Genomic DNA, 27,255 nt, shown 5'->3' with positions numbered 1-27,255 from the left:
ATACAGGGGTCCAGTCACAGACTCCAACAGTCGTCAGGAGAGAGCCGGCAAGATGCGGTGGTGAGGACCTAACTACGCTCGAGAGCGCCAAGAAAACATTATTGGCAATAACATATTTGTTAACCACTAATACAAGATTGTCTCCCAAGGTTCCACATCTCAGACAAGCCGACAGAACGGTGGCCTCGTTAACAGGAGCCCGGCATGCGCTCGACTAGCAGTTCCACGGGCACAACGAGTTGTGTAGCGACGGTTACATCACCAGACGGCCATCGACCGTGGACGCTGTTAGCTCTCAGCTCTATGTATCGATCTTCAAGGTGTTCTCGTTGATATTTGCACTTAGGAGTCACACCCCCAGGTCCACATGGAGTATTCACTGTCACACAGGGGTCAGCCCTCAAACCCTGTTTAGGGGACAGGTGCCAGCACAGTCGATGTCTGCCACAGGAACAGGATGGCAGCAACAGCAGCAATGGCCCTTCCTCCAGAATGTAGCGATGGATAGCGTCCTGGACACGCAGGTCAAGCCTCCAGCATGCCTTCAGATGAATGGCTGTCTCTGCGCCCCAATCAGCGTTACCTCGTAAGTTGGCATTGCAGCTGGCAGTGGCAGAGTCCTACCAGCAGGACTTGTGACTCCATAGACGATCAAAGAGGGCTGGGCGTGCCATAGCCTCTCTTCTCACCGCATACCTGTAACTGGGGCAAAGGTTGACCCTACACATTGGTCAGTCGGCAGTCAGCACTCAGCAAAAGAGACATTTATTAAGAAGGGTGGGGTATTTTGTTACCTCTGCTGCAATGGGGATGGCAATGACATAATGCGTCCTACTTTTCCCTCGTTGTTAGCTCTCCTAGTGGTTTCAAACTTTCGCAAATTCATCTCTCAGCGTCTCTTTTCTGTTGTTTCGGCATCTGAATACTTATTTTTGCGTTTTGCCTAGGCCTTCCTGGCGACACTCTCCTTTACCACTAGTATGATGGTGTCTCTCGGTTATCACGATGGTATTATGCTTCGCTTGAAGATTTGGGGGCTCGGTCGCTCCCTGGTGCTGCAGTATCTTCCATGTTTGTCGCACTTGCTCAGCATTGCCCCTATCTGGCAGTCTGCTGGGCATTGCCACAGGTAGTTCACCTTCCGGGATTTTCCAAGGTAGAACTTGAACGAATTTTTGGTGTGTGCCGGGGCTATTACCCTGGGGGTAGCACAAGTACTGTTTTTGTGAATGCCATACTAAATCTCCAAGACAATCTTTTTCTGTCAGAATATCCTTCAATAAGGACAAATAAAGTCAATGAAAGAAATTGTTTAAAACCAAATATATTTAGATCCAATAATACGCATAGGCCAAAATAGCCCAAACACTTGATGATGGTTAAATTTAAAATGTAAATGCGAGTCATATACTGGCGGAAAAAGTTTGTACATTCTTTTAGAGGTTTCCAGTTCACTCAAGATTTATTGTTGCAACAGTGCTAATAGAATACATGAAACGATTACATTTACAGATTAGCAGCACAAGTGGTTCTGAGGTAGCGGGTATCGACCATGCTCAAACACCCAATTCGTTCATGGTGTAGCCTACAACGGTGACAATGCAGGTGCTGACTCTACCATCCAGTCGATCGTACAGGCAGCGGTTACTGTCCTGGGATGCCACGCCTGCTCAACCTGTTCATGTCGTTCTGTGAGAGTTGTTGGTTCTAGTCCTATCGTATTCCACACATGCTCAATTGGAGAGAAGTCTGCCGATAGGGCTGGCCAAGAAAGTTGCTGCATGTCTTGCAGAGCATGTTGGGCGGTTTGTGGGTGAGCATTTTCCTGTTTGGCCAAAACATCACCTTACTGTTGCAAGAACAGAAAAAGAGAGGGTCTAACAATATTCTGCACCTACCGAACGCTGGTTAGAGCCCCTTCTAGAAACACCAAAGTTGAACGAGAGTTGTAGCTTATCTTATCCCAGACCATAAGCCCTGGGCTGGGCCACTGTGTCTTGAACGAATGCACTCTACAAGACGGCGCTCCCCTGGTTTACGTCATACGTGCAAACGACCATGATTTGTGTGCCGGCAGAATTTGTTTCCATTGCTGAATACCACGATGGACCACTCCATCTTCCAAGTGATCCTCTGACGGTACCAGTCAAGCCGTGCACGTCGATGCTGAGGCGTGAGTGGAAGACAGGCTAGAGGTGCCCGTTGGCCCCTCTGCTAATAACCGGTTCACAACAGTTCATGCTGACATGTCTGGGCTCACATGCCCTCTTATCTGAGCTGTGGTAACTGTAAGATCTGATACTGCTGTCCTTACAATACGACGATTCTGGCAGGCGTCTGTGCTATGTGGATGTCCAGAACCTCACCTACAGGTGTGAGAATGTTCACGTAATCAGTGATAGCAGCATCGTTGCGCAACTGACTCAACATACTCAACTTGTGTGGCAATTCTCCGAAAGGACCATCCTGACACTCGGAAGGCCACAATTTGAGCCCCTTCAAACACGCTCAGTTTGCTGTAGGCAGCACGAGTGCGTCTCCGTGGCAAGGTTGCCTGCTTCCTTAACATGTTCGCATCACACTGAGACATCTGGCCCTGAGCATTCCTTATTAATGGGTAGACGCAGATGGCACTCTGGTAGCTATGCACATACGCTGTTACGGACAACACTGAAACCATTCCCAATACATCTACTATCCCCCAGGTGCCATATGCCGTCAGCGGATCAAAACTGACGTCTTCTTTACAAGTATATTAATTTTTTTCCGGCACTGTTCTTTTTCAACAAAAATATCGTCTTTTACTTTTAATTACAATCAGATGAAAATAAATTACAATTTGATATGGACACGTGAAATGACTAACTGCTAAAGTGGAAAAGCACATGTATACATCAATAATATTGTTCAGTCTTTAGAAATAAAAAGGTTATTAATTATCTGTTTGATAATTGGCATTTTTCACCAAATTTTAATTTCTTGTGAAGACTCGCATTTCAGGAGATCAGTAACTAAAATAGTGATAAGTCATTATCATTTATGATTCATTATTTTTTACATTTCCATTTGTTAATAAATATGAAACTGAAAAAAAGTAAAAAAGAAGCATCCATTAATGAAGTTCGATCGTCCAACTTTGTATAGTACTACGTGATATTGCATTAGAAAACTGATATCGGGGCATTGACCTTCAAATACAATAAGTATGATGATGTCTTAAAAACAATGCCTCCGAATCTTTCATGTGAACACACTTAAAGCTTTTTAAATAAAACAAACGTTATTAACATGCTACATCATTACTCTTCATGTCTACAAATTTGCAGCCCTCTGTCGCTAGAGGGCTTCAAATTGTAGCGTGTGACATGTCGGTGTGTAACATAACTATGTCGGTGTTTGAGAAACAGTGCACTACATTCGAGATTCGAATTTTAAGAGGTCGTCCACATATTGAGCACCCTCTGCTTCAACATGACAATGCCATATCAGACACGAACGCTATGATATCTCCAAGAATCAGACGCCTTAGGTTCATTGTCGTCTATCATCCTCCATACAGTTGCGACTTGGCTTCATCCGACTTTCATCAGTTTCCGAAACTCCAAGATCACAATTGAGGACTTCACTTTGATAGTGATGAAATGGTGCAAGCAGAGGAGAGTTTACGGCGCTGTCAACAAAGGCAAACATTCTACAGTGACAGCATCAACAAACTGGTCTCCTTTTGGCAGAAATGTGTTCATTGCAGGGTGACTATGATGATACATACGTAGACATGAAGAATAAAGATGTAGAATGTTCATAAAGCTTTAAGATATTTCACATAAAAAATATGGCGGCATTAATTTTCGGCACGTATTTGTACACTGCTGTTTGGAAAAAGTGGAGCACCAAGACCGAGAGATATGATCAAAATGAAATTTATTCCACTGATTAGGGACCTGACACAACACAAATGACTAGCGTTTCAGACCGATACATGCACTGTGACTGGAATTCAGCACGGAGTAGCGCTACCACGTGCTACAATCAGAGCTGCTAGATGTCGTTGCATCAAACCAAAGAGCACCTGCATATGCTGCTGGGGAGTACTGAGCCACGCAGTTTGTAGGTGCTTTCTCAAAACATCTACTCTGGCTGTAGGAAGACCTGAACGAACAAGTTGCCAACTGACGTATCCCAGACATGTTCGATGGGCGACATATCAGGCGAAAGGGCAGGTCAGGGAAGCAGTAGTAGCACTCATTCTTCAAAGAAGGCTTACACATTCCTCCCCACATGTGGTCAGGCATTGTCCTGCTGAAATATGGAAAGTGGACGGCTTGCAGGAGGGGCAGTGCCTCCGGCTGTATAACCTCCATAATGCAGCGGTAGCTGTTCAAACAACCCTCAAGATGCAGGAGGCGTGTTACAAGCAGTGGTGCCCCAAAACATCACACTTGGCGTTTGTCCTCTATACCGATCAACATTACACTATGGCCGATTGCGTTCAATATGGCAGCGTCAAACGCGTATGCGACAATCACTGTAGGACAAGTTTATATGGGAATCGTCCGAAAAACCTGCATTTTAGCACTCACAACGCCAGTGTCGACGTTCACGTGCCCATTGTAGTCCGTGGCGTTGGTGGGTTCTGGTCAATGGAAACTGATGCAATGACATGCATGTTAAACATGTCAAACATAAAAAAATAAAGCTGCCCCATCCTCAGGAGTGATCTGAACACGGCAGTGCCTTAACTAGGCATGACCGTGTCTTCTGACCACCTAGTTGTAGGGGGATCTACAGTTTAAATTCAACTTCTTACCAAACCGCAAGCTGATATTTTCTGCATTAATCAATTATTGTCAAAGGGGAAACAAACGATAAGTTGTAGGAAAAAAAATTCCCAACACCAACAAAGGAACGAACGTCATTCCTACTGATTTTTATTCTGTCACTTATCAACTGAGCCACCCAGCTGTGTCCTGTGAATTTATCTAAACATAATATACTTCGCGATTACAAATCAAATAGTATTCTCAGAAGAAATGCTGCCGTACGTGTTGTGTATAGTGCTCCACCGTAGACAGTGTGAAAGTCTGTTTTCTTCATCCATAACTACATGTTTACTCCACAAGCCACGTTAGGCGGTGTGGGTTGAGGGTGCTTTTAGTACCACTATCTTCTCCCCTGTTTCAGTCGCGAATGGCGCATAGGAACAATCATCTACATCTACACCAATCTACGTCTATAATCAGCAAGCCACCGTACGGGATGCGGTGAAGGGGACTTCGTTTACCAGAGTCAGTTCCCCCTTTTCCTGGTCCATTCGTGAATGGTTAGCGGAAAAACGATTGATGTAAGCCTCTGTGTGGCGTAGAATCTCTCTGATTTTACCTTGATGGTCTTTTCGCGAGCTATACGTAGCAGTGTACAATGTATTGGTTCAAAAGGCTCTGAGCACTATGGGACTTAACATCTGAGGTCATCAGTCCCCTAGAACGTAGAACTATTTAAACCTAACTAACCTAAGGACGTCACACACATCCATGCCCGAGGCAGGATTCGAACCTGCGACCGTAGCGGTCGCGCGGTTCCAGACTGAAACGCCTAGAACCGCTCGGCCACTCCGGCCGGCCACAATGTATTGGTTGACTCTTCTAGGAACATACGCTCTCGGAAATTTAACAGTAAACTACAATGTGATGCAGAACGGCACTCTGGCATCGTCTGCCACTGGAGCTGGCTAAACATCTCTGTTCTCTTTCGCGCTTACTAAATGAACCTGTAACGAAGCGTGCTGCTCTTCTTTCGAGTTTCTCTATTTCCTCTATTATTCCTATATGTTTCGGATCCCAGACTGACAGGTAGCATTCAAGTATTGATCGAAAGAGTATTTTGTAAGCTACTTCCTTTGTTGATGGACTACATTTGCTGAGGATTCTTCCAGTGAATCTCGGTCTGGTGCCTGCCTTACTCGCGGTTAATTTTATCTGGTCGTTCCACTCCAAATCGCTTCGTATGTATACTCCAACATATTTTCTGGAAGTAACCGCTTCCAGTGATTGTTCTGCAATTGTGTAATCAGACAATAAAGTATCTTCGTGTCTATGTATTCGCAATACGTTATATTTATTTACGTTGAACGTCAATTATCACTTCCTGCACCAAGCGTCGTACTTCTCTAGGTCTTCCTGCATTACGCTACACCATCACCCGCCAAATGCTTCATGGAACTTCGGACGTTATCAACTAGTTCATTTAGATATGACGTGAAGAGAAATAATCCTATTACACTCTCTTAGGGCATGCCCGAAATTACTTATACGTCCGAAGACTTCTCTGTGTTGGGAATGATATACTGTGTTCCGTGTGCTTGAAACTCTTCAGTCCAACCACATAAGTGGGTCTGATACTCCCTACACTCGTTCACACTTGTTCATTACGCTGCAGTGGGGAACTGTATCGAACGCTTTCTGGAAGTCAAGGAAGAAGGCATCTATTTCGGTGTTTGTAACTAATGCCTACTGGATTTCGTGGATGAAGAGAGCGAGCTGGATTTCACACGAACATTCTTTTCGGAACCCATGTTGATTCCTACTGAAGAGATTTCCGGTCTCGAGAAATGTAATAATACGCGAGCACAAAACATGTTCCAAAATTCTACAATAGACTGACAGTCAGGGATGTAAGCCTATAGTTCTGAGCCTCTGTTCGACGACGCTTCAGGTAAAAGAGAATGACCTGTGGGTTTTTCCAATCGTTAGGAACATTTCGCTCCTCCAGAAACCTACGGTACACTGCTGCCAGAAGAGGCGCAAGTTCTTTCGCATACTCTATGTAGAATATAATTAGTATCCCGTTAGGGCTAGTGGCCTTTCATCTGTTGAGCCATTTCAGTTGCTTTACTATCCCTTGGTCAATTATCTCGATGTCTCTCATTTTGTCGTTCGCTTGACGATTTAAAGGAGGAACTGCCGGGCGATCTTCCTCTGTGAAATAATTTTGGAAAAAGACATGCGGTATTTTGGCTTTCTCTGTGTCAAACTCCGTTTCAGTGCCATTATGGTCGCTGAGTGTTTGCACAGCTACTTTCGATCCGTTTACTGACTGAAGGTAAGACAAAACTTCTTATCTTCGTACATCCATAGTTGAAATGGAGGACAGTGGGACGCCAGCTGGTATAAATTTATATTAAAAATGAAGAAATTCCTCCAGCTGTGTTTAAGGTGTCGATTTTATTTTGGCAACTAGTTTCAACGTTGTAACAACGTCATCTTCAAGCCCATACACTTGTTGACGTCAACTGCGTGCGGCTGATACTAGAAGTCAGTAGTGAGATACGGACGTGCTCCGTGGGGAAGGTGGTTAGTAACTAGTTAGTTATGATTCTTACGATTTTCTGTCAAGTCAGTAGATAGAATGACTGTCGGTAAACTTTCGTAGGAACTCTTAATTTTTAAGATTTCATCGCTGCGCTCATTTTGCGAATTATATGTGGGAGGAATTAATGTGTTATGTACCTTTTCCCGCAACGTGGTCTCTCGAAATATCAAAAGTAAACTTCTCAATGTTACACAACGGCTCTTTTGTAGCGTTTGTTCCTGTTGATAGTTTAGCATCTCCGTAATGTTCTCGCGTTGACTAAACGATCCCGTGACGAAATACGCTGCTCTAGTTGGATCTTCTCTCCTTCCTCTATTAATGCACTATGTGATCAAAAGTATCCGGACACTCCTAAAAACATATGTTTTTCATATCAGGTGCATTGTGCTGCCACCTACCGCCAGGTACTCCATATCAGCGACCTCAGTAGTCAGACATCGTGAGAGAGCAGAATAGGGCGGACTTCGAATGTGATCAGGTGATTGGATGTCACTTGTGTCATACGTCTGTACTTCCACACTCCTAAGAATCCCTAGGTCCACTGTGTCCGATGTGATAGTGAAGTGGAAATGTGAAGGGACACGTGCAGCACAAAAGCGTAGAGGCCGACCTCGTCTGTTGACTGACAGAGACTGTCGACAGTTGAAGAGGGTCGTAATCTGTAACAGACACACGTTTATCCAGACCATCACACAGGAATTCCAAACTGCATCAGGATCCATTACAGGTACTGTTACAGTTAGGCGGGAGGTGAAAAAACTTTGATTTCATGGTCGAGCGGCTGCTCATAAGCCACACATCACGCCGTAAATGCCAAACGACGTCTCGCTTGGTGTTACGGAGCGTAAACATTGGACGACTGAACAGTGGAAAATCGTTGAGTGGAGTGACGAATCACGGTACACAACGTGGCGATCCAGTGGCACGGTGTGGGTATGGCGAATGCCCGATGAACGTCATCTGCCAGCGTCTGTACGGCCAACAGTAAAACTCGGAGGCGGTGGTGTTATGGTGTGGTCGCGTTTTTCATGGAGTTTCATGGAGGGGGCTTGCACCCCTAGTTGTTTTGCGTGGCACTGTCACATCACAGGTCTACATTGAAGTTTTAAGCACCTTCGTGCTTCCTACTGTTGAAGAGCAATTTGGGGTTGGCGATTTCATCTTTCAACACGATCGAGCACCTGTTCATAATGCACGGCCTGTGGCGGAGTGGTTACACGACAATAACATCACTATAATGGACTGGCCTGCCCAGAGTCCTGACCTGAATCCTGTAGAACACCTTTGCGATGTTTTGGAACGCCGACATCGTGCCAGGCCCCACCGACCGATATCGATACCTCTCCTCAGCGCAGCACTCCGTGAAGAATGGGCTGCCGTACCCCAAGAAACCTTCCAGCACCTGATTGAACGTATGCCTACTAAAATGGAAGCTGTCATCAAGGCTAAGGGTGGGCCAATACCATAATTAATTCGAACATTACCGATGGAGGACGCCACGAACTTGTAAGTCATTTTCAGCCAGGTGTCTGGATACTTTTTATCACATAGTGTACGATGTACGATCTGGTAAGGGTTTGTGACATATAAGCAGTATTCAAGAACCGGTTGAACATAAATTTGCAAGCCATTTATTTGGTCGATGAATTTCCTTAAGATATCGCCAATGAACCTGAGACTGGCGTTTATTTCGTGTGGTATTTCTACAACGGGCCGGTCCGGATTGATACTCCCAGTTATTTTCCGGTAATTAATGTTTCCAGTAATCTATTGGCAATAGTGTTATCCTAAACGGGTAGATTTATTTGCCTGTTATATACCCAATATGGTGCATTTATTTAAGTTCGGGATCAACTGCCATCAACGATCCTCTGCAGGTTCGTTCTACGATTCGCGACTGTCTTCTGGCGTTCCTAACTTCCTATAGAAAACTTCATCCTCTGCAAACGATCTTACAGAGCTTACAACAGTGTTCTCTAGATCATTTATATACAGGGTGATAAAGAAAAAGTATACTCTGTTGTAAGAAGAAGTAATATGGAGCAAAACAAGACCAAAAATCCTGTAAACATGCGCACTGAAATGCATACCTTTGGAGCTATGAGTACTTGTTCATCTTCTTCACCATCAAACGCATCTCTTCCTCTGAAAGCTCTTTGTTTAACGAACGACCTTCGGAATTTAGTAAACAACTGAGTAAATAAATGAGAACAGATTATTCTGTTACGTGAAACTTGAGCGATTCTAATGTAATCTACTTAACTGCTACATGCGACATGCATTTGTGAGCCATCGCTAAAGTAGGTGCCCAATATAGTATCCATTAACAGTGAAGCATGCTTGTGTTCGACGTCTTAGTGAATCACGTTCTCTCTGAAAAGCTCCATCCAGGTTGGTCAGGAATGCGCTGTCAGGAATAGACGACGCGTTCCTGTAGTGTTTGTACATCATTACTGGGGCTTGCATAGACCGAAGATTTCAAGTTCCTCATAACCAAAAATCCAAGGGATTAAGATCTGGGGAATGGGCTGGCCGACATACTGGACCTCCAGACCAGTCCACGGCCCATTAAATAAATATGTGAGGTATTCTTGGCATTTCAGAGAAAATGTGCTCTTGCTCCATGATGCGTGAATCACATCTCCAGCCGTTGCTGGAAACACGATCGTGTTGAAAGATGCAATCGCCACCCCTGAATTGTTCTTCAACAGTGGGAAGCAAGAAGGTGCTTAACGCATCAGTGTAGGCCTGTGCTGTGATAGTGCCACGTAAAACAACAAGGGGTGCAAGCCCCCTTCATGAAAAACACGACCACACCATAACACCACCGCCTCTGAATTTTACTGTTATTTATTTATTTACACGTCAAGTTCCGTAGGACCAAATTGAGCAGCAAATCTCCAAGGTCATGGAACGTGTCGGTACATCAAATTACAACATAAAAGTAATAACAGACAATAATAAAATGTTTATGAACTCGGAAAAAAGTCAGTCCATAAGTTTAAGTAAACGCAAGCAACAACAGAGCAAGAATCGGCTTAATTTTTCAAGGAACTCCTCGACAGAATAGAAGAAGTGACCCATGAGGATACTCTTCAGTTTCGATTTGAAAGCGCGTGGATTACTGCTAAGATTTTTGAATTCGAGTGGTAGCTTATTGAAAATGGATGCAGCAGTAAACTACACACCTTTCTGCACTAGAGTTAAGAAAGTGCGATCCAAATGCAGGTTTGATTTCGCCCATTAACTGAGTGAAAGCTGCTTCTTCTTGGGAATAAGCTAATATGACAGGAAATGACAGTAAGGAATATATATACTGAGAGGCCAATGTCAAAATACCCAGACTCGTGAACAGGGGTCGACAAGAGGTTCGTGAACTTACTCCACTTATTGCCCGAACCGCCCGTTTCTGAGCCAAGAATATCCTTTTAGAATGGGAAGAGTTCCCCCAAAATATAATACCATACGACATAAGCGAATGAACATAAGCAAAGTACACTAATTTTCGTGTGAAAAGGTCGCTCACTTCAGATACCGTTCGAATAGTAGCATGGTAACATTAAGTCTTTGTACAAGATCCTAAACGTGGGCTTTCCACTACAGTTTACTATCTATCTGAACACTTACAAAAATTTGAACTGTCCAGTTGCACTAATCATATGCCCATTCTGCGGAATTAAAACGTCAGGTTTTGTTGAATTGTGTCTTAGAAACTGTAAAAACTGAATCTTACTGTGATTTAGCGTTATTTTATTTTCTACAAGCCATGAACCTACGTCATGAACTGCACTATTTGAAACCGACCCAATGTTGCACACAACATCCCTTACTACCAAGCTATAGTTGCTCTACACTCGCTGGCAGATGAGGTTCACCGGGCATTCGCCATACCCACACCTGCCATCGGATCGCCACATTGTATACCGTGATTCGTCACTCCACACAATGTTTTTCCACTGTTCAATGGTCCAATGTTTACGCTCCTTGCACCAAGCGAGGCGTCGTTTGGCATTTACCGGTGTGATGTGTTGCTTATGAGCAGCCGCTCGACAATTAAATTTAAGTTTTCTCACCTTCCGCCTGACTAAAACATTACTTTCAGTGGATCCTGATGCAGTTTGGAATTCCTGTGTGCCTATTACACATTATGACCCTCTTCAACTGTCGTTGGTCTCTTTCAGCCAACAGACGAGATCGGCCTGTACGCTTTTGTTCCGCAAGTGTCCCATCACGTTTCCACTTCACTGTCACATCGGAAACAGTGACCTAGGGATGTTTAGGAGTGTGGACGTATGACACAAGTGAATCCCAATCACCTGACCACGTTCGAAGTCCGTGAGTTCCGCGGAGCGCCCCATTCTGCCCTCTCACGATCTCCAATGACTACTGAGGTCGCTAATAAGGAGTACCTGGCAGTAGGTAGCAGCACAATGCACCTGTTATGAAAAACGTATGTTTTGGGGGTGTCCGGATACTTTTGATCACATAGTGTATGCTCTGTGTAAAAACAAATCAAAATGTACCATTTCATTCCTTTCCACAGTCCACACTCACCTACTATTTTTCCTTCTCTTCCTTTTCCTGCCATCGAATTCCAGCCCCTCATCAGAGTTAAATTTTCGTCTGTCTTAATTAGCTGAATAATTTATTTTATCTCATCATACATTTCTTCAATATCTTCATCATCTGCGGAGCTAGTCGGCATGTAAACTTGTTCTACTGTGTTGGGTGTGGGCTTCGTGTCTCTCTTGGCTACTGTAATGCCTTCACTATACTGTTCATAATTCCTGTTTTCTTATTCCCATTAGTCTATCGTCAATAATTCCTGCCCACACATTCATTGAAAGTCGGCGCTGCTGTGTTAACCATGAGATGTGCTGAAATTCTATGTACACTACTTCCAAGATCTCCTACTCGTTGCAGTACTCGCTGTTCCACAAGAGGAGTACGAATGGTGCGAAGTCTACCGCGATCTGCTGTTGTTGAAGCTACGGTGCAAGAATCTGCTAGTCGGAAGAAAAGACGGCAGAATAACTGTGCAGATGGTACTGTACGTTACGAATATTTTTCAGCATACAGGACACGGGCTCGCCAGTTGCTTCCATTTGTGAGACTGTAACAGAAGACCATGTCCGCCATCTCCCGTATGGAATAACACATTTCCATTATGCTGATAACTGCAAAGATAAAACAATAACGTAAAATCATTTCACAAACTGTTCGAAACACAAACTGGTTCCATTAGGACTAATGTATGCACTGGTCTTACCCAGAACTGTGAATATGGTTTGTAGTATATACGCTAACAGATGTGTACTGCACGCTGTATCTATGGACAATAGTGGATAAATGTCATTTATTTATTTCATTCTGTAGGTCGTTCGTAGTAGCAAACAGCTTGCAGTAGAAGATATGTTTCACAGTAGCGAAGATGAATGGCTCTGAGCACTATGCGACTTAACTTCTGAGGTCATCAGTCGCCTAGAACTTAGAACTAATTAAACCTAACTAACCTAAGGACATCACATACATCCATGCCCGAGGCATGATTCGAACCTGCGACCGTAGCGGTCGCTCGGTTCCAGACTGTAGCGCCCAGAACCGCACGGCCACTCCGGCCGGCTGCGAAGATGAAGTAGTGCTCATAGCTCGTAAGGCATGTGTTGTACAACACATGTTTACTGGACGTTTTTGTCTTGTTTCTGTCCATACTATCACCTCTCGAAGTATGGAGTACTTCTTTTTCAAGCTGTGTATATTGTAAAATGTAGCGGCCCTTTAACACTCCGTTGTGGTACTCCTGAAATTACATTCACATCTATCGATTTTACTCCTTTAAGAGCGACGTGCTGAGATCTCTCTTCAAGAAAGACCACAGTCCAGTCGCAAATCTGTGCACGAGCAATTACCGCTGAAATTTAGATACTAAATTTCAACAATGTATTACAGTACGGGTCTGAAGGCAGTTTTTTGATTTGCCTATTTCTGAGATTGTACATCATTTTATTCTTTAAAGCACTCATTTCAAATAGAAGAAAATTCAGTTATTTCAGCTATTTCAAAGATAATATGATGCAGCCATGGGACATACGCAGTGCAGTCATATTATTTCACAGCTTTCCTTAGCTGACGAACCTTGCGTGTCGCCATAATTCAGGCAGTAAAATTTGTGGTGTTAATTGGGGTGAGTAAAACCGTCTCTTGCAACATTACAGCAACAACATTTCAAAATCCGCGTCATCGCAACTTCATAACTGCATTTCTACCTGGTCACTAAGGAAGTTTGGGTTCAAAGAACATACATGGACGATACTTAGCGCCATGCATTCCCAGAACCTCAAAGATCACCAAATACAGCTCAGACCACGTATGTAAGTGCCTCGAACCTGAAGATGTTCTAATACGTGGAAACGTCGGAATGGTAAGCACAAATATGAGTTACGGTCGTACTTTTGCTTGGAGCTCAGTTGTATATGAGAAGAGTATCCAAATCAGGACTTCCATTGGCCAACAGTGCATACTCTATACCTACGAAATACAGTCAAAGAAATTCAATGGAAACCCAAAATTCTTGCTGAAACTGGTCAGTTATCTGAGAAAACAGCCATAATCCACTTCTGACAACCGAGGTACGAACAGTATGGCTGTTGCATAGTCAATGTTTTAAATTCCCACATGATCATCCTAAGACCCAAGCCTATCTACCAACAATGCGACAAAACATTCAAGAAGTTTCACTGTAAAGACAAAACACTCAGTTTGACTTGGACCAGAAAGACACTGGCCCAAATAACAAGAATTAATGGATCAATAAATAAATATTTGTAACAGAATCAAGCAAGAATGAAGCTTATCATATACTCAATTGCAATTCGAGATACAAACAAATTTATCAGGATTTCTTAACGTACTAGATGACATGCACATGAATAACATACCAACATCCACGTTTCCAATGCGTCAAGCCCTTATTACGCATGGAGTAAAAAGCATTGAAGACCACCACTAACATTGCTGAAAACGGTAGCCCCATTAATCTGCTTCATAAGATACCAACATAAAAGTGTATCACCACATCATCTTCTCAGTGAAGAGACTGAGTTAGATTGCCAGTAAACCGTCATAATATTTACAGCCGTAATATTTAAGTACACAGAACTGTCTCTCGTAAATATTTTCGTTTCGCTGTTGTCTTTCACAATACTTCATAGAACATCAGTTTCCATAATACTGTTGTGATGAACCATTTTTCTTCATTTATTTATTTTCATTATTGATGATGATCACTCAGTTTATATCGCATGTACTTAAACATGAATGTCTTCCGAGTTTTCATATGTAAAATTTATGTACACATTATAACTTCTCTGGCAGACACGTTTTTGGGACTTTTTTTTTTAATCGCCATCTGTTAACAGAAACATCTGTGAAGCCAAAATATCTCGGTGAATTGGTATTCTACCTTGTCAACAGGTCCATAAAATAACACAGGATTTTCAGTATAAATAGCACAAACCTAACTCATTTTTAAGACAGAAAGTGGTTTACATTGTTTAAGTTAATTTTAGGTCCAACTAAAGTAACGTAGTCCTTTTTTTCATCGTTTTCAGTGTGGGGCGTGAGTACCCCAAGGAACTTGCACCATAACGAAATGAAGTCAAAGTCTCGTGTTTAGTATAAGCTAAATTCATTTTAAGCGTGAACAGTGTCTGACGATAAACCTGTCGGTTCAAAACCACTAACGGTGTTTGCTCTTAGTAAACAGAATTATTAACAGCGGATTGTTCCAGTTTTTACATTTTGGTAAAAATTAACCTTCATATTTAAAAAGCTACGGCCTCGCCATGCCATTTTTCGAGAAAATAGCACTTTCTTTTCGTTTAATAACAGAACTAAGTCAATCAAAATAAACAAATCTACCCTTTTAAACAGGCTGCAAGTACATGAACCCGGAACACCAAACAAACGGATTTCATCCAAATTCACAGCAACTAAAAAATTTCCAGTGAAATGATAACTGAAATTAGTTCCAACATAGGTAGACAGAACAGCCAAATTATTTTCTCTGATTTTTTTTAATAATTGAAAAAGGAAGAGATCTGCTTATGATATATTTATTTAAGTTTGTGTTACCGTTATACTAGAAAACTCTCTCTCTCTCTCTCTCTCTGACACACACACACACAGTCATACATCTGTTTTTACCTAAATATTACTGAAAATATTGAACAAACAACTTAGTCTCTCTCTCTCTCTCTCTCTCTCTCTCTCTCTGACACACACACACACACACACACACACACACACACACACACACACACAGTCATACATCTTTTTACATAAATGTTTCTAAAAACATTAAACAAACAACTCAGTCGGTGTGGTACAATTTACGAAGAAGAAAAGAGAAGTTTCTGCGTGGGAAACAAATTACATGCGAATAATGTAACTTCCATTGTGTTTCTTGTTGAAACTCTTTGTTACTAAGTAAGATCTTCTGTTTCCCCCAGATGTTAATGTGAGCTCGACTTCAGTGAGACACGGATTAGCAAATATGAACAACTTCTGACAACCTTCAAGCATCTCCGTTAAATCTTTGGACTGACAGCCAGGTCGAACGTGGGCCTCGTGGCAGTAACCGGAATGATAAAGAAATCCGTTGTCTTGTCCCCGTTCAAACTTGGCATCCTTAGCCACGTGACGTCTGAACTCTTTCCGTGCTGCTGCTTGGAGGTGGTCAACAACAAGATCACCAGACAAGTTATCTGGGCTTTACGCAGCAGCATCTGACGTAGCGGGGGATTTCTGCTCACAGATGACGTACATTGCGTTGATATCTTGAATTAAATTACACACCTCAGCGAGGTGTACATGACCTGAAGGTATGACTTTATGAAGTATTTGTTTATGTGACTACAGACAACGTAACAAAGGGGCCATACAAAGGTGTAACACTGAACTCGTCATACAAAACCCTTTAGTGAGAGAACTGTGGTATGTTATCTTCTATAGGAAATGGAAATACACGGTTATGAGAGGATGAAAGTAAACCACAAAACAGATTCATAGGTATTGTTAATACTTTCAGCCGTTCTAATCTCAATTGCTAGTTCAGTGCACTTTTTTGTAGATAAAATTAGCTCATTTCATGGCACCCATACTGGCTGTTCTTGACAAAACCGAGAGTCAGCTAAATGGAAAATCGAACAATAGCATCCGTCTACTATCTTTTCAATAGCTTTTCACTATGCCAAGGTACACTTAAAACCCACAGATTCAGCATCAGATTTTCAGGTCTTACCTAATAAACTTCATTGCGAAGTCAACACGCCAGAAACCCCTGTTTTGAGGATTTACAGGGTATTCTTAATTGCAGTTCGCATAATTTTCGTGAAATATATATTTACCGGACAAAATATGTAGATTTTTGTTAAAAGGTACAGTAAAACAATGAACTTCGCTGTTTTGTTGTGTGTATGACAAAACAATGAGGTAACTGCCACATATTGTTTACAACATTACAACATAGAGCGTTTTTGAACAAAACATTACAAGTTTCAAAGAATAGCAGAAATTGCAAGGATATTACAGTAGTACAAAGATAATAAGTAACTTTCATGACACATAACTGAAGTTGATCTATAAACAAAATTTTTACTTTTACAAGATATTAAGAAAAATTCCATTCTTCGAGAGATAGTAGTATGGTTCAAAACAAGAAAAAAATATGACGTATACGTGGGTTCCAGAATTCACATCATAGGAGCTATGAACACGTGTCCATCTTCGCCACTGTGAAACACAGCTCTTCCACTGCAAATTCTTTGCTATGCAGAACCCCCTACAGAATTTAGTGATCAAATGAGTACATAAATAAGAACACATCATTCTATTACTGTGAAACAGCAGAGCTTCTAATGTAATCTGCTTGCTATTACATATGGCATGCACTTGTGACCCATCGCTAAAGGAGGTGCTCAATATGGTGTCCATTCATAGTAAAACATGCTTCTGTCTGACGTCTTAGTGAATTATGCATATGCATGAGGGTTGACATTCGGAAGAAGTATAGTCTGTAGATAGTCTGGCTGGGTTGGAACTCTGTATCACAGTTGGGTGGTAAAAATATGAAGCCACACCTGGTAATGTAAGCAGTACGAGCATACACACACTTGTACATTTCTGTACAGAATACGGAAATATATGGAAAACATCGGAAAATACGGAAAAGATGTAAAATGTGGAAAAACATGGAAAAACGTTAAAAATATCAAAAATACTTTAAAATTTGGGTACGACATGGTCATATATGATATCTGTATCTATATATAGGAAGCAGTCGAAACTTCTGACATGAGCACTATATCATAATGTCTGGAGGTCTCTTGGATACTCCCCTATAAAACTACAAGTTTGTGCGAAAGAAGAGAACTATTAGAATGACAACACCATCTGATACCAAAATGACAGAGATCGGCGCAAAAGGTTGAGAGAGCTCGCATACCCCTTGATAAAAATGTGTAGAGTTTACACAGATGGAGTAATCGGTAGGACGATGCTTAGGTCCTTAATGTAATGACGAGATATAACAGAGAAATTGACACTGCATACAGTTTCACAGCGGAAAGACGATGCATTCTAGAGAGACATGGTGACAACATGAAATGCGTCATACTTCCAACAGTTCTGTGTGATTGAGGAACGGTTATGTTTTCTATTAGGATTCTGAATGCTGTGGTGTTTTGGCTCTGAGCACTATGGGACTTAACATCTATGGTCATCAGTCCCCTAGAACTTAGAACTACTGAAACCTAACTAACCTAAGGACAGCACACAACACCCAGCCATCACGAGGCAGAGAAAAACTGTGGTGTTTTCTCCCAATACATGCGAGTTGCGAGCCATATGTATTTGGAATCGTAAAAATATTTCGATGCAGCGTTAAGTGACGTGATTCAATAAAAGAAAAGTGATAAATATGGATTATATATTGACGTTACTACAGATGAAACTCCGAGAAGTTTGTTAATCACAAGAAGCATACATTTTATCTGTCTAACTTGGACTGGTACCTAATGCTATTGCTTCACGTTTGTCTAATTTTTTCAAAACGACTATATCGCTTTTAAGCATTTTTTCCCATTGTACTATCTGACAGTTTCAGTTGTGGTGTGTATGCCCATTAAAATGACGTGCTACACACGCGAAATTTAACCGACAGGAAGAAGATGCTGTGATATGCAAATGATTAGCTTTCCAGAGCATTCACACAAGGTTGGCGCCGGTGGCGACACCTACAACGTGCTGACATGAGGAAAGTTTCCAACCGATTTCTCATACACAAGCAGCAGTTGACCGGCGTTGCCTGGCGAAACGTTGTTGTGATGCATCGTGTAAGGAGAAGAAATGCGTACCAACGCGTTTCCGACTTTGATAAAGGTCGGATTGTAGCCTATCGCGACTGCGGTTTTGTCGTATCGCGACATTGCTGCTCGCGTTGGTCGAGATCCAATGACTGTTAGCAGAATATGGAATCTGTGGGTTCAGGAGGGTAATACGGAACGCCATGCTGGATCCCAACGGCCTCGTATCACTAGCAGTCGAAATAACAGGCATCTTATCCGCATGGCTGTAACGGATCGTGCAGCTACGTCTCGATCCCTGAGTCAACAGATGGGGACGTTTGCAAGGCAACAACCATCTGCACGAACAGTTCGACTACGTTTGCAACAGCATGGACTATCAGCTCGGAGACCATGTCTGCGGCTACCCTTGACGCTGCATCACAGACAGGAGCGCTTGCGATGGTGTACTCAACGACGAACCTGGGTGCACGAATGGCAAAACGTCATTTTTTCGGATGAATCCAGGTTCTGTTTACAGCATCATGATGGTCGCATCCGTGTTTGGCGACATCGCAGCGAACGCACATTGGAAGCGTGTATTCGTCATCGCCATACTGGCGTATCACCCGGCGTGATGGTATGGGGTGCCATTGGTTACACGTCTCGGTCACCTCTTGTTCGCATTGACGGCACTTTGAACAGTGGACGTTAAATTTCAGATGTGTTACGACCCGTGGCTCTACCCTTCATTCGATCCCTGCGAAACCCTACATTTCAGCAGGATAATGCACGACCGCATGTTGCAGGTTCTGTACAGGCCTTTCTGGATACAGAAAATGTTCGACTGCTGCCCTGGCGAGCACATTCTCCAGATCTCTCACCAATGGAAAACGTCTGGTCAATGGTGGCCGAGCAACTGGCTCGTCACAATACGCCAGTCACTACTCTTGATGAACTGTGGTATCGTGTTGAAGCTGCATGGGCAGCTGTACCTGCACAAGCCATCCAAGCTCTGTTTGAATCAATGTCCAGACGTATGAAGGCCGTTATTACGTCCAGAGGTGGTTGTTCTGGGTACTGATTTCTCAGGATCTGTGCACCCAAATTGCCTGAAAATGTAATCACGTGTCAGTTCTAGTATAATATATTTGTCCAATGAATGCCCTTTATCATCTGCATTTCTTCTTGGTGTAGCAATTTTAATGGCCAGTAGTGTTTATATCTACGAGGGTCATTCCAAAAGAAATGCACGCTATTTTTGTAAAAATACAGTTTTCATTCTGCATGTGTGAAAGTCTTACAGTGTGTAGATAAATCCTTCCAGCTTGTTTTCAAACTTAGATCAACCTGTTCCTGTGAGTGGTGCCGTCACAGCATGTCTTCAAGATGGCTGCTACACTTGACGTTCGTCAGAAGCAACGTGCTGTCATATAATTCCTGTGCTGTGAAAACGAGGAAGTGGGAAATATCCACAAGAGGTTGAAAAAGGTGTATGGAGATGCTGCTGTCGATCGCAGTACAGTTAGTCGGCGGGCAAGCATGTTACGTGATGAAAGCGGGCACGGCAATATTGAGGATTGTCCTCGCAGCGGCAGGCCACGTACTGCACACACTCCAGACAATGTGCAGAGAGTTAACGAATTGGTGACTGCTGATAGACGCATCACAGTGAACGAATTGTCACGCTACATTGGGATAGGGGAAGGAAGTGTTTGCAGAATACTGAAAGTGTTGGCATTAAAAAAGGTTTGTGTCAGGTGGGTCCCCAGGATGTTGACAGTGGCTCACAAAGAAACAAGAAAAACGGTATGCAGCGATCTTTTGGAACAGTACGAGAATGGTGGAGATGAATTTCTTAGAAGAATTGTGACAGGTGATGAAACATGGCTCCATCATTTTTCACCAGAGACGAAGAGGCAATCAATGGAGTGGCATCATGCAAATTCATCCAAGAAAAAAAAAAATTCAAAACCACACCTTCTGCTAGAAAAGTTATGGCTACGGTGTTTTTCGATTCCGAAGGACTCTTCCTTTTGGACATCATGCCAAGTGGAACCACCATAAATTCTGATGCATAGCCGCGCGGGATTAGCCGAGCGGTCTAAGGGCGCTGCAGTCGGACTGTGCGGCTGGTCCCGGCGGAGGTTCAAGTCCTCCCTCGGGCATGGGTGTGCGTGTTTGTCCTTAGGATAATTTGGGTTCAATAGTGTGTAAGCTTAGGGACTGATGACCTTAGCGGTTAAGTCCCATAAGATTTTACACACTTTTTTTTTTTTGTTCTCATGTATATGTGACGACACTGAAGAAACTTCAAGCTCGACTGAGTCGTGTTCGACCACATCGGCAAAAGCAGGATGTTTTGCTGATGCACGACAATTCACGGCCAAAAAACCATGGAAGCGATCGCAAAACTCGGATGGACAACACTGAAACACCCGCCTTACAGTCCTGACCTGGCTCCATGTGACTATCATCTCTTTGGGAAACTGAAAGACTCTCTTCGTGGAACAAGGTTTGAAGATGATGACTCCCTTGTGCACGCTGCCAAACAGTGGCTCCAACTGGTTGGTCCAGGATTTTACCGCGCGGGTATACAAGCCCACGAGCATTTGTGAGACTGCACGACTTGTCGGGTGTCCAGGAAGTGCTGTGGTAGTGCCTTTAACACGTGACGAAACCAAGGTGAAACCATGTCAAGACGTCGTGGGGTTGGGAGGCCACCTCTCTTTACAGGTGCCGGACGTTGTAGGTTGGGCAGACAGGTAAAACAGGACAGGTGGCGAACTGTGGCGTAACTAACGTCAGACTTTAATGCTGGGCGGAGAACAAGTGTGTGAGCACACAGTGCACCGAACATTCCTAATGATGGGCCTTCGCAGCTGACGACCCATTCATTTGCCATTGTTAACACCACGACATCGGCAACTACGACTAAAATGGGCACGTGACCATCGGCACTGGACGTTGGCGCTGCGGCAGAGCGTTGTATGGTCTAATGAATTCCGACACCTTCTTCATCATGCCGACGGGCGGGCGTGAACCCATCGTCTTCCAGGGGAACAGCTCCCTGACACCTGTACTGCTGGACAGAGACAAGCTGGTGGAGCAGGGCGCTGTGACTGAGCGGTTGTAGGCGCTTCAGTCCTGAACCACGCGGCTGTTACGATCGCAGGTTCGAATCCTGCCTCGGGCATGAATGTGTGTGATGTCCTTAGGTTAGTTAGGTTTAAGTGGTTCTAAGTCTAGGGGGCTGACGGCCTCAGATGTTAAGTCCCGGTTAAAGGCGCTGCAGTCTGGAACCGCAAGACCGCTACGGTCGCAGGTTCGAATCCTGCCTCGGGCATGGATGTTTGTGATGTCCTTAGGTTAGTTAGGTTTAACTAGTTCTAAGTTCTAGGGGACTAATGACCTCAGCAGTTGAGTTCCATAGTGCTCAGAGCCATTTGAACCATTTGTTAAGTCCCAAAGTACTTAGAGCCATTTGAAACAAGCTGGTGGCGGCTCCATTTCGCTCTGGGGAAAATTCACATGGTCATCCATGGATCCAGTGAAGGTCGTGCAAGGCACCGTGACGGACAAGGAGAGTCGTACACTGCTTGCAAACCACGTACAGCCCTTCATGATGACCATCTTTCCTGACGGCAGTGACATTTTTCAGCAAGGTAATACGCCATGTCATAAGACCAGCAGTGTGATGGAGTGGTTCGAGGAACACAGTAGAGAGTTCCAATTGATGTGCGGGACCTCCAGTTCGCCAGATCTGAACCTGATGGAACACATCTAGGGTGTTATTGAATTCGCCGTCAGTGCTCATCGCCACTGTCCCCGGAATTTACCGGAATTAGTGACTTGTGTGCGCAGATGTGGTGCCAACTCCCTCCAGTGACGTACCAAGGCCACCTTACTTCCATACCACGACACGTCGCCGCTGTCATCCGTGCCACAGTTGGACGTACCGGCTGATCAATTTATATCAGTTTATATGCCTGTGTGCCCGTCCTAATACCTCTAATCTCATTCTCATGTTGCCTATGCGAGATATGCACTTGTGGCAGCAGAATATTCGTACAACCTTCTCCTAATGCCGGTTTTGTAAATTTACTCAGTAGGATTTGTTTAGATTTGCGACATATCTCTTCGAAGGATTCCAATTTATGTTCCCCGAGCATTTGTGTTAGACTTCAGTTTGGGCTATACCGAACTCTTAAAGTCCCCTGAATTGATTTGATGTCTGCTGCCATTTCTGCTTGATAATGGCTAAGCACTGGGAGGTCATCTGGAATTAATCGCACTAACGTCTGGTATGTGATTTTCTTTTCAAATGTGTTGTACTTTCTGGAATCCTTCCAACAAATCTAAGTCCTCCATTCATGTTACATGTTACATGTCCTTTTTATGTATTCATTAATTGACCTGTGACGTTAGCTATTTAGCTGGGGAAGTCAGTATTAACAGAATTCTTGTTCAATATCATGTATGCAACGTAGGCCTTTTTAATTACGCTGGTACAATTTAAACTTCATGAAATACTCTGTACAATTGAAATGGAAGAGAATATTATAATAGCAAGTAAGAATAAACGTTCATAGGAGCTGTTCGTTGTTCTCTGAGTGTAAGGAGTCTCAGTATCTTGAACATAGCAATTCCCGTGAAGACTGCACAGACGACGTCCCTCTTGCTCACCACTGGTTGCTCAACACAGCCCCTGTGTCACATTTTCTCACTCCGAATTCTAATTTACGGGGAAGAAACTGCGTATGGGGATCCCTCTGTGGCTTTTAAACCTTTGCGTGTGATTCATAGCTCTGTATCCACTTCTTGCAGAAACCGGCCAATACTGACAGGTAAGTCTGGACAGCTGCCAAAACAAAGTCCGCCAGAGACGTAGGATGGGAAATTCCTGCTCTGAACAAGTCCGGGAGAAGTTTGTGCCGGTGTCTTTCGTAAAGGGAACGCCCTGGTATCACATGGTTGAGGTCTGCAATCTCATCTGGATGTTTTCTGTGGCACGGATGTGGCTGAACTTTCATCCTATAAAGTTGTGAAGGACAGCAGGCGTGTCCCACCCTGTTATGGGTAATAGATATTCGTGCAACTCAGATCGCTTGTTAATTTTTCCCCTACATATTTAATTCATATGGAGTGCTCGAGATGTTCGCCACTCGCTTTGTAATTTGAAACATTCGGGACCTGTTGTTTGTTATAGGCATTATCCTTGCATTTATCCACACTGGAACACGGTTGCCATTCATTTCATTAAGTGCAAATTTTGTCCAAGTTTTCCTGTATTTCCTTTCGATCGTCGAACGACCATCATCAGTCACCCATCTGATATTGCTGATGAACTTACCTGATAAATCTTTTATGTAGAACATTAGACGATTAGTTTTTATTTGCGACTAAATTACAATAATATTAACCTTAGTAGAGTATATCTCTGAAATTGTCACACGAACTGTACACCATGGTCGCAGTGACCCTCAACTATTTGCTGGTCATAGTGCCTGAATATGTATCATTTTATAATGAAACTGGATTCCCATATACTAAACGCATGTTATTTCTCCTCCGTCATGCACTTTCTCAATCATCTAAAATTCGAGACTAAGTGAAAAATGTCACTGCAGCTTTTTAATGATGCAACTAGGAAGTGATCCCAATCTAAAGACATTATCTGCAGTTTAATTAGTGAAGATGCTATTCATTTAATGAAATGTACATATTACACAAATTTTTGAGGTGTTCTCAATTATTTGTAAATCTTCATCATTTTCACACTCTTGGCATATGGACTATACTGCCATTGGCAATTGACAGGCCTCTTCTATTAGGAAAAGCTGCGTTCCAACAATGACCACTCTTTCTGTGGACGAGTGTATTCTCTCCATCGCTGTCTGAAGATCAGGCAGACTCATCAGTTTCGGCATTGTCATAACTGCTGCAGGAACATCAGCTTCAGAATATCATAAGTGAAGTCACTTATGTCACTTTCACGATTGAGTTCTTCTAACAATGGTTCTCGTATAGCATCTTGCGTTAGTGAGATGGCATTTCTACGTGCCATTTTCACATAAATGTGCTTCACACTCAGCGACAGAACAATTACACGATGTGTACTCCAGGATGACAGTGACCTTTCAAAAAATGTTTCTGTCAAATTAGTTAAACCACAATTCCTCACAACTACGAGAGTCCGTCCTCCACTAGGTCTCACTCAAAGCCGAATTTACGTTGGTAGCAGCGGGCTGTTTATGAGCAGTGGCGTCGCATGCAAGGAAAAAAAAAAAAAAAACTCCAGGATCAGAGATCAGAGTGACACTGGTGTCCACTTCTAGGGTTAAGCAGAAGCAGCATAATGGCATAATGGAAACTTATCTACAATATGTAAGGTCGACACGAGCTCCATCAACAGAATTTGTAAGTTGTCTAGGGATATTTTCTTAAGTATTTTGATACAAGAGACCCGTGGTATGCGGCGTCTTGTTAGAGACCAATAATGTTATTATGATATATTTGGTTCGCTACCCTAAATACTTATGTTTCTCTGAAAATACGTCCATAGCAGTGAAATAGCATGGATATGAATTCACGGAAACACAGAGTAATTGCAACAACCCGCAGAAACAAAAGTACTGTGATGTAGTTGTCGCTGCTGCGGGAACAGATCAGCATAGCGTTGTCGTGTCACTCTACCATTGCATTCAGAGAAGCCGTACATGAGGTTCACATCGGCCACCGCTTCACCAGTAAACCTATCCCCACTGCTATGTATCACTCACAACGTACAACTAACACTGGCGAATAAACACAGCCCAGACAGAACCGAGCAATCCTGAATGCTAGCCTAAGATGAGGAGTTCAAATGGTGCAAATGGCTCTGAGCACTATAGGACTTAACGTCTACGGTCATCAGTCCCCTAGAACTTAGAACTACTTAAACCTAACTAACCTGAGGACAGCACACAATACCCAGTCATCACGAGGCAGAGAAAATCCCTGACCCCGCCGGGAATCGAACCCGGGAACCCGGGCGCGGGATGCGAGAACGCTACCGCACGACCACGAGCTGCGGACAAGATGAGGAGTAATGTGGGCCATACCTTTGTCAACAGAAAACACCGTGAGTGAATGAAACAAGTTTGTAACCACACAAGACACACAGTGCGTCCCTTCACCGTTTCCACTGTTGTGCACATATTTTCTGAACAATAATCATCACAAAAATAAACGGGGATAAGAAATCAATGTCGTTTAAGGTTGAATAACGTGTACATTGTTTTATTTCTACTGATTTTTGTTTATTTCGGACTAGTTTTCGGCTTACTGGTCCATCTTCACGAAACAACTGACAGGCGTCTGAAGGCACTCTAGTTTTTGGGTAACCAGACATGATAAAGATACAATCCACCTGCATAGAGATCAAACTTGTTTTTTAACGTTGAAATTACATTTTACACAATGGACAGCGTTAAGCTCAATAAATAATTAAACTACACTATATTACGGGTTAAATGGTTATACTGCTAAATTTTGTAAGGTCTTGACATTCTCTCAGAAACTGTTAAACTGAGCACTCGTTATTTATATTATGCAGTATACATATTTTTCAACATTGTAAACTAAACTTCAGGCAGTAGGCAATGTTATACCTAATGATAATTAAGATACACATAATTATTGTGTACAATACTGCCCAGTGCCTAAAGTTAGTTTACAATGTTGTAAAACATGTTTGTTACACAGCATAAATTAAGAGTGCTCAATTTAACAGCTTCTCACCCAATGTCAAGACCTCACAAAATTTAACATAATAAACATTTAGCCTATAATATTTTGTGGTTTAATTATTTATTGTGCTTAACATTGTCCATTGTGTAAAGTGTAATTTCGACGTAAAGAAACAAATTTGATGCACAACACTTTACGCAAGTGGATTGTATCTTCGCTTATAATGTCTGGTTACCTCAGAACTAGTGTCTCTTCAAGACTCTAGTCAGTTGTTTCCTGAATTGTTCTTCCACGAAGTAACGGAAGAATCCATAAATAAAATCTATGTTGTTGTTGATTCTGTTGTTGCGGTCCTCAGTCTGAAGACAGCATTAGTCAAGCCTTGGTCTCCCTCTACAATTTTCATTCCACACACTTCTTTCCCTTGTCAAATTGACGATTTCCTGATGCCTTGGGATGTATCCTATCAACAAGTTCCTTATTTTAGTCAGGCTGTGCCACTGATTTCTTTTCACCCCAGTTCGATGCAGTATCTTCTCATTACTTATTCGATCTACCCATCTAATGAACAACATTCTTCTGTAGCACCATATTTCATAAACTTCTATTGTAGTCTTCTATGATCTGCTTATCGTACAGTTTCATTTCCGTACAAGCTACGCTCCATACAAATATATTCAGAAAAGACTTGCTAACATTTAAATTTATATTAAATGTTAACAAAGTTCTCTTTTTTAGAAACGGTATTCTTGCTACTGCCAGTCTGCATTTTATTATCTCTCTACGTCGGCCATCACATATTTTGCTGCCCAAA

Source organism: Schistocerca americana, chromosome X (genome assembly GCF_021461395.2).
Source record: "Schistocerca americana isolate TAMUIC-IGC-003095 chromosome X, iqSchAmer2.1, whole genome shotgun sequence".
Taxonomy (NCBI): Eukaryota; Metazoa; Arthropoda; class Insecta; order Orthoptera; family Acrididae; genus Schistocerca; species Schistocerca americana.
This window is presented reverse-complemented; position numbering follows the sequence as displayed.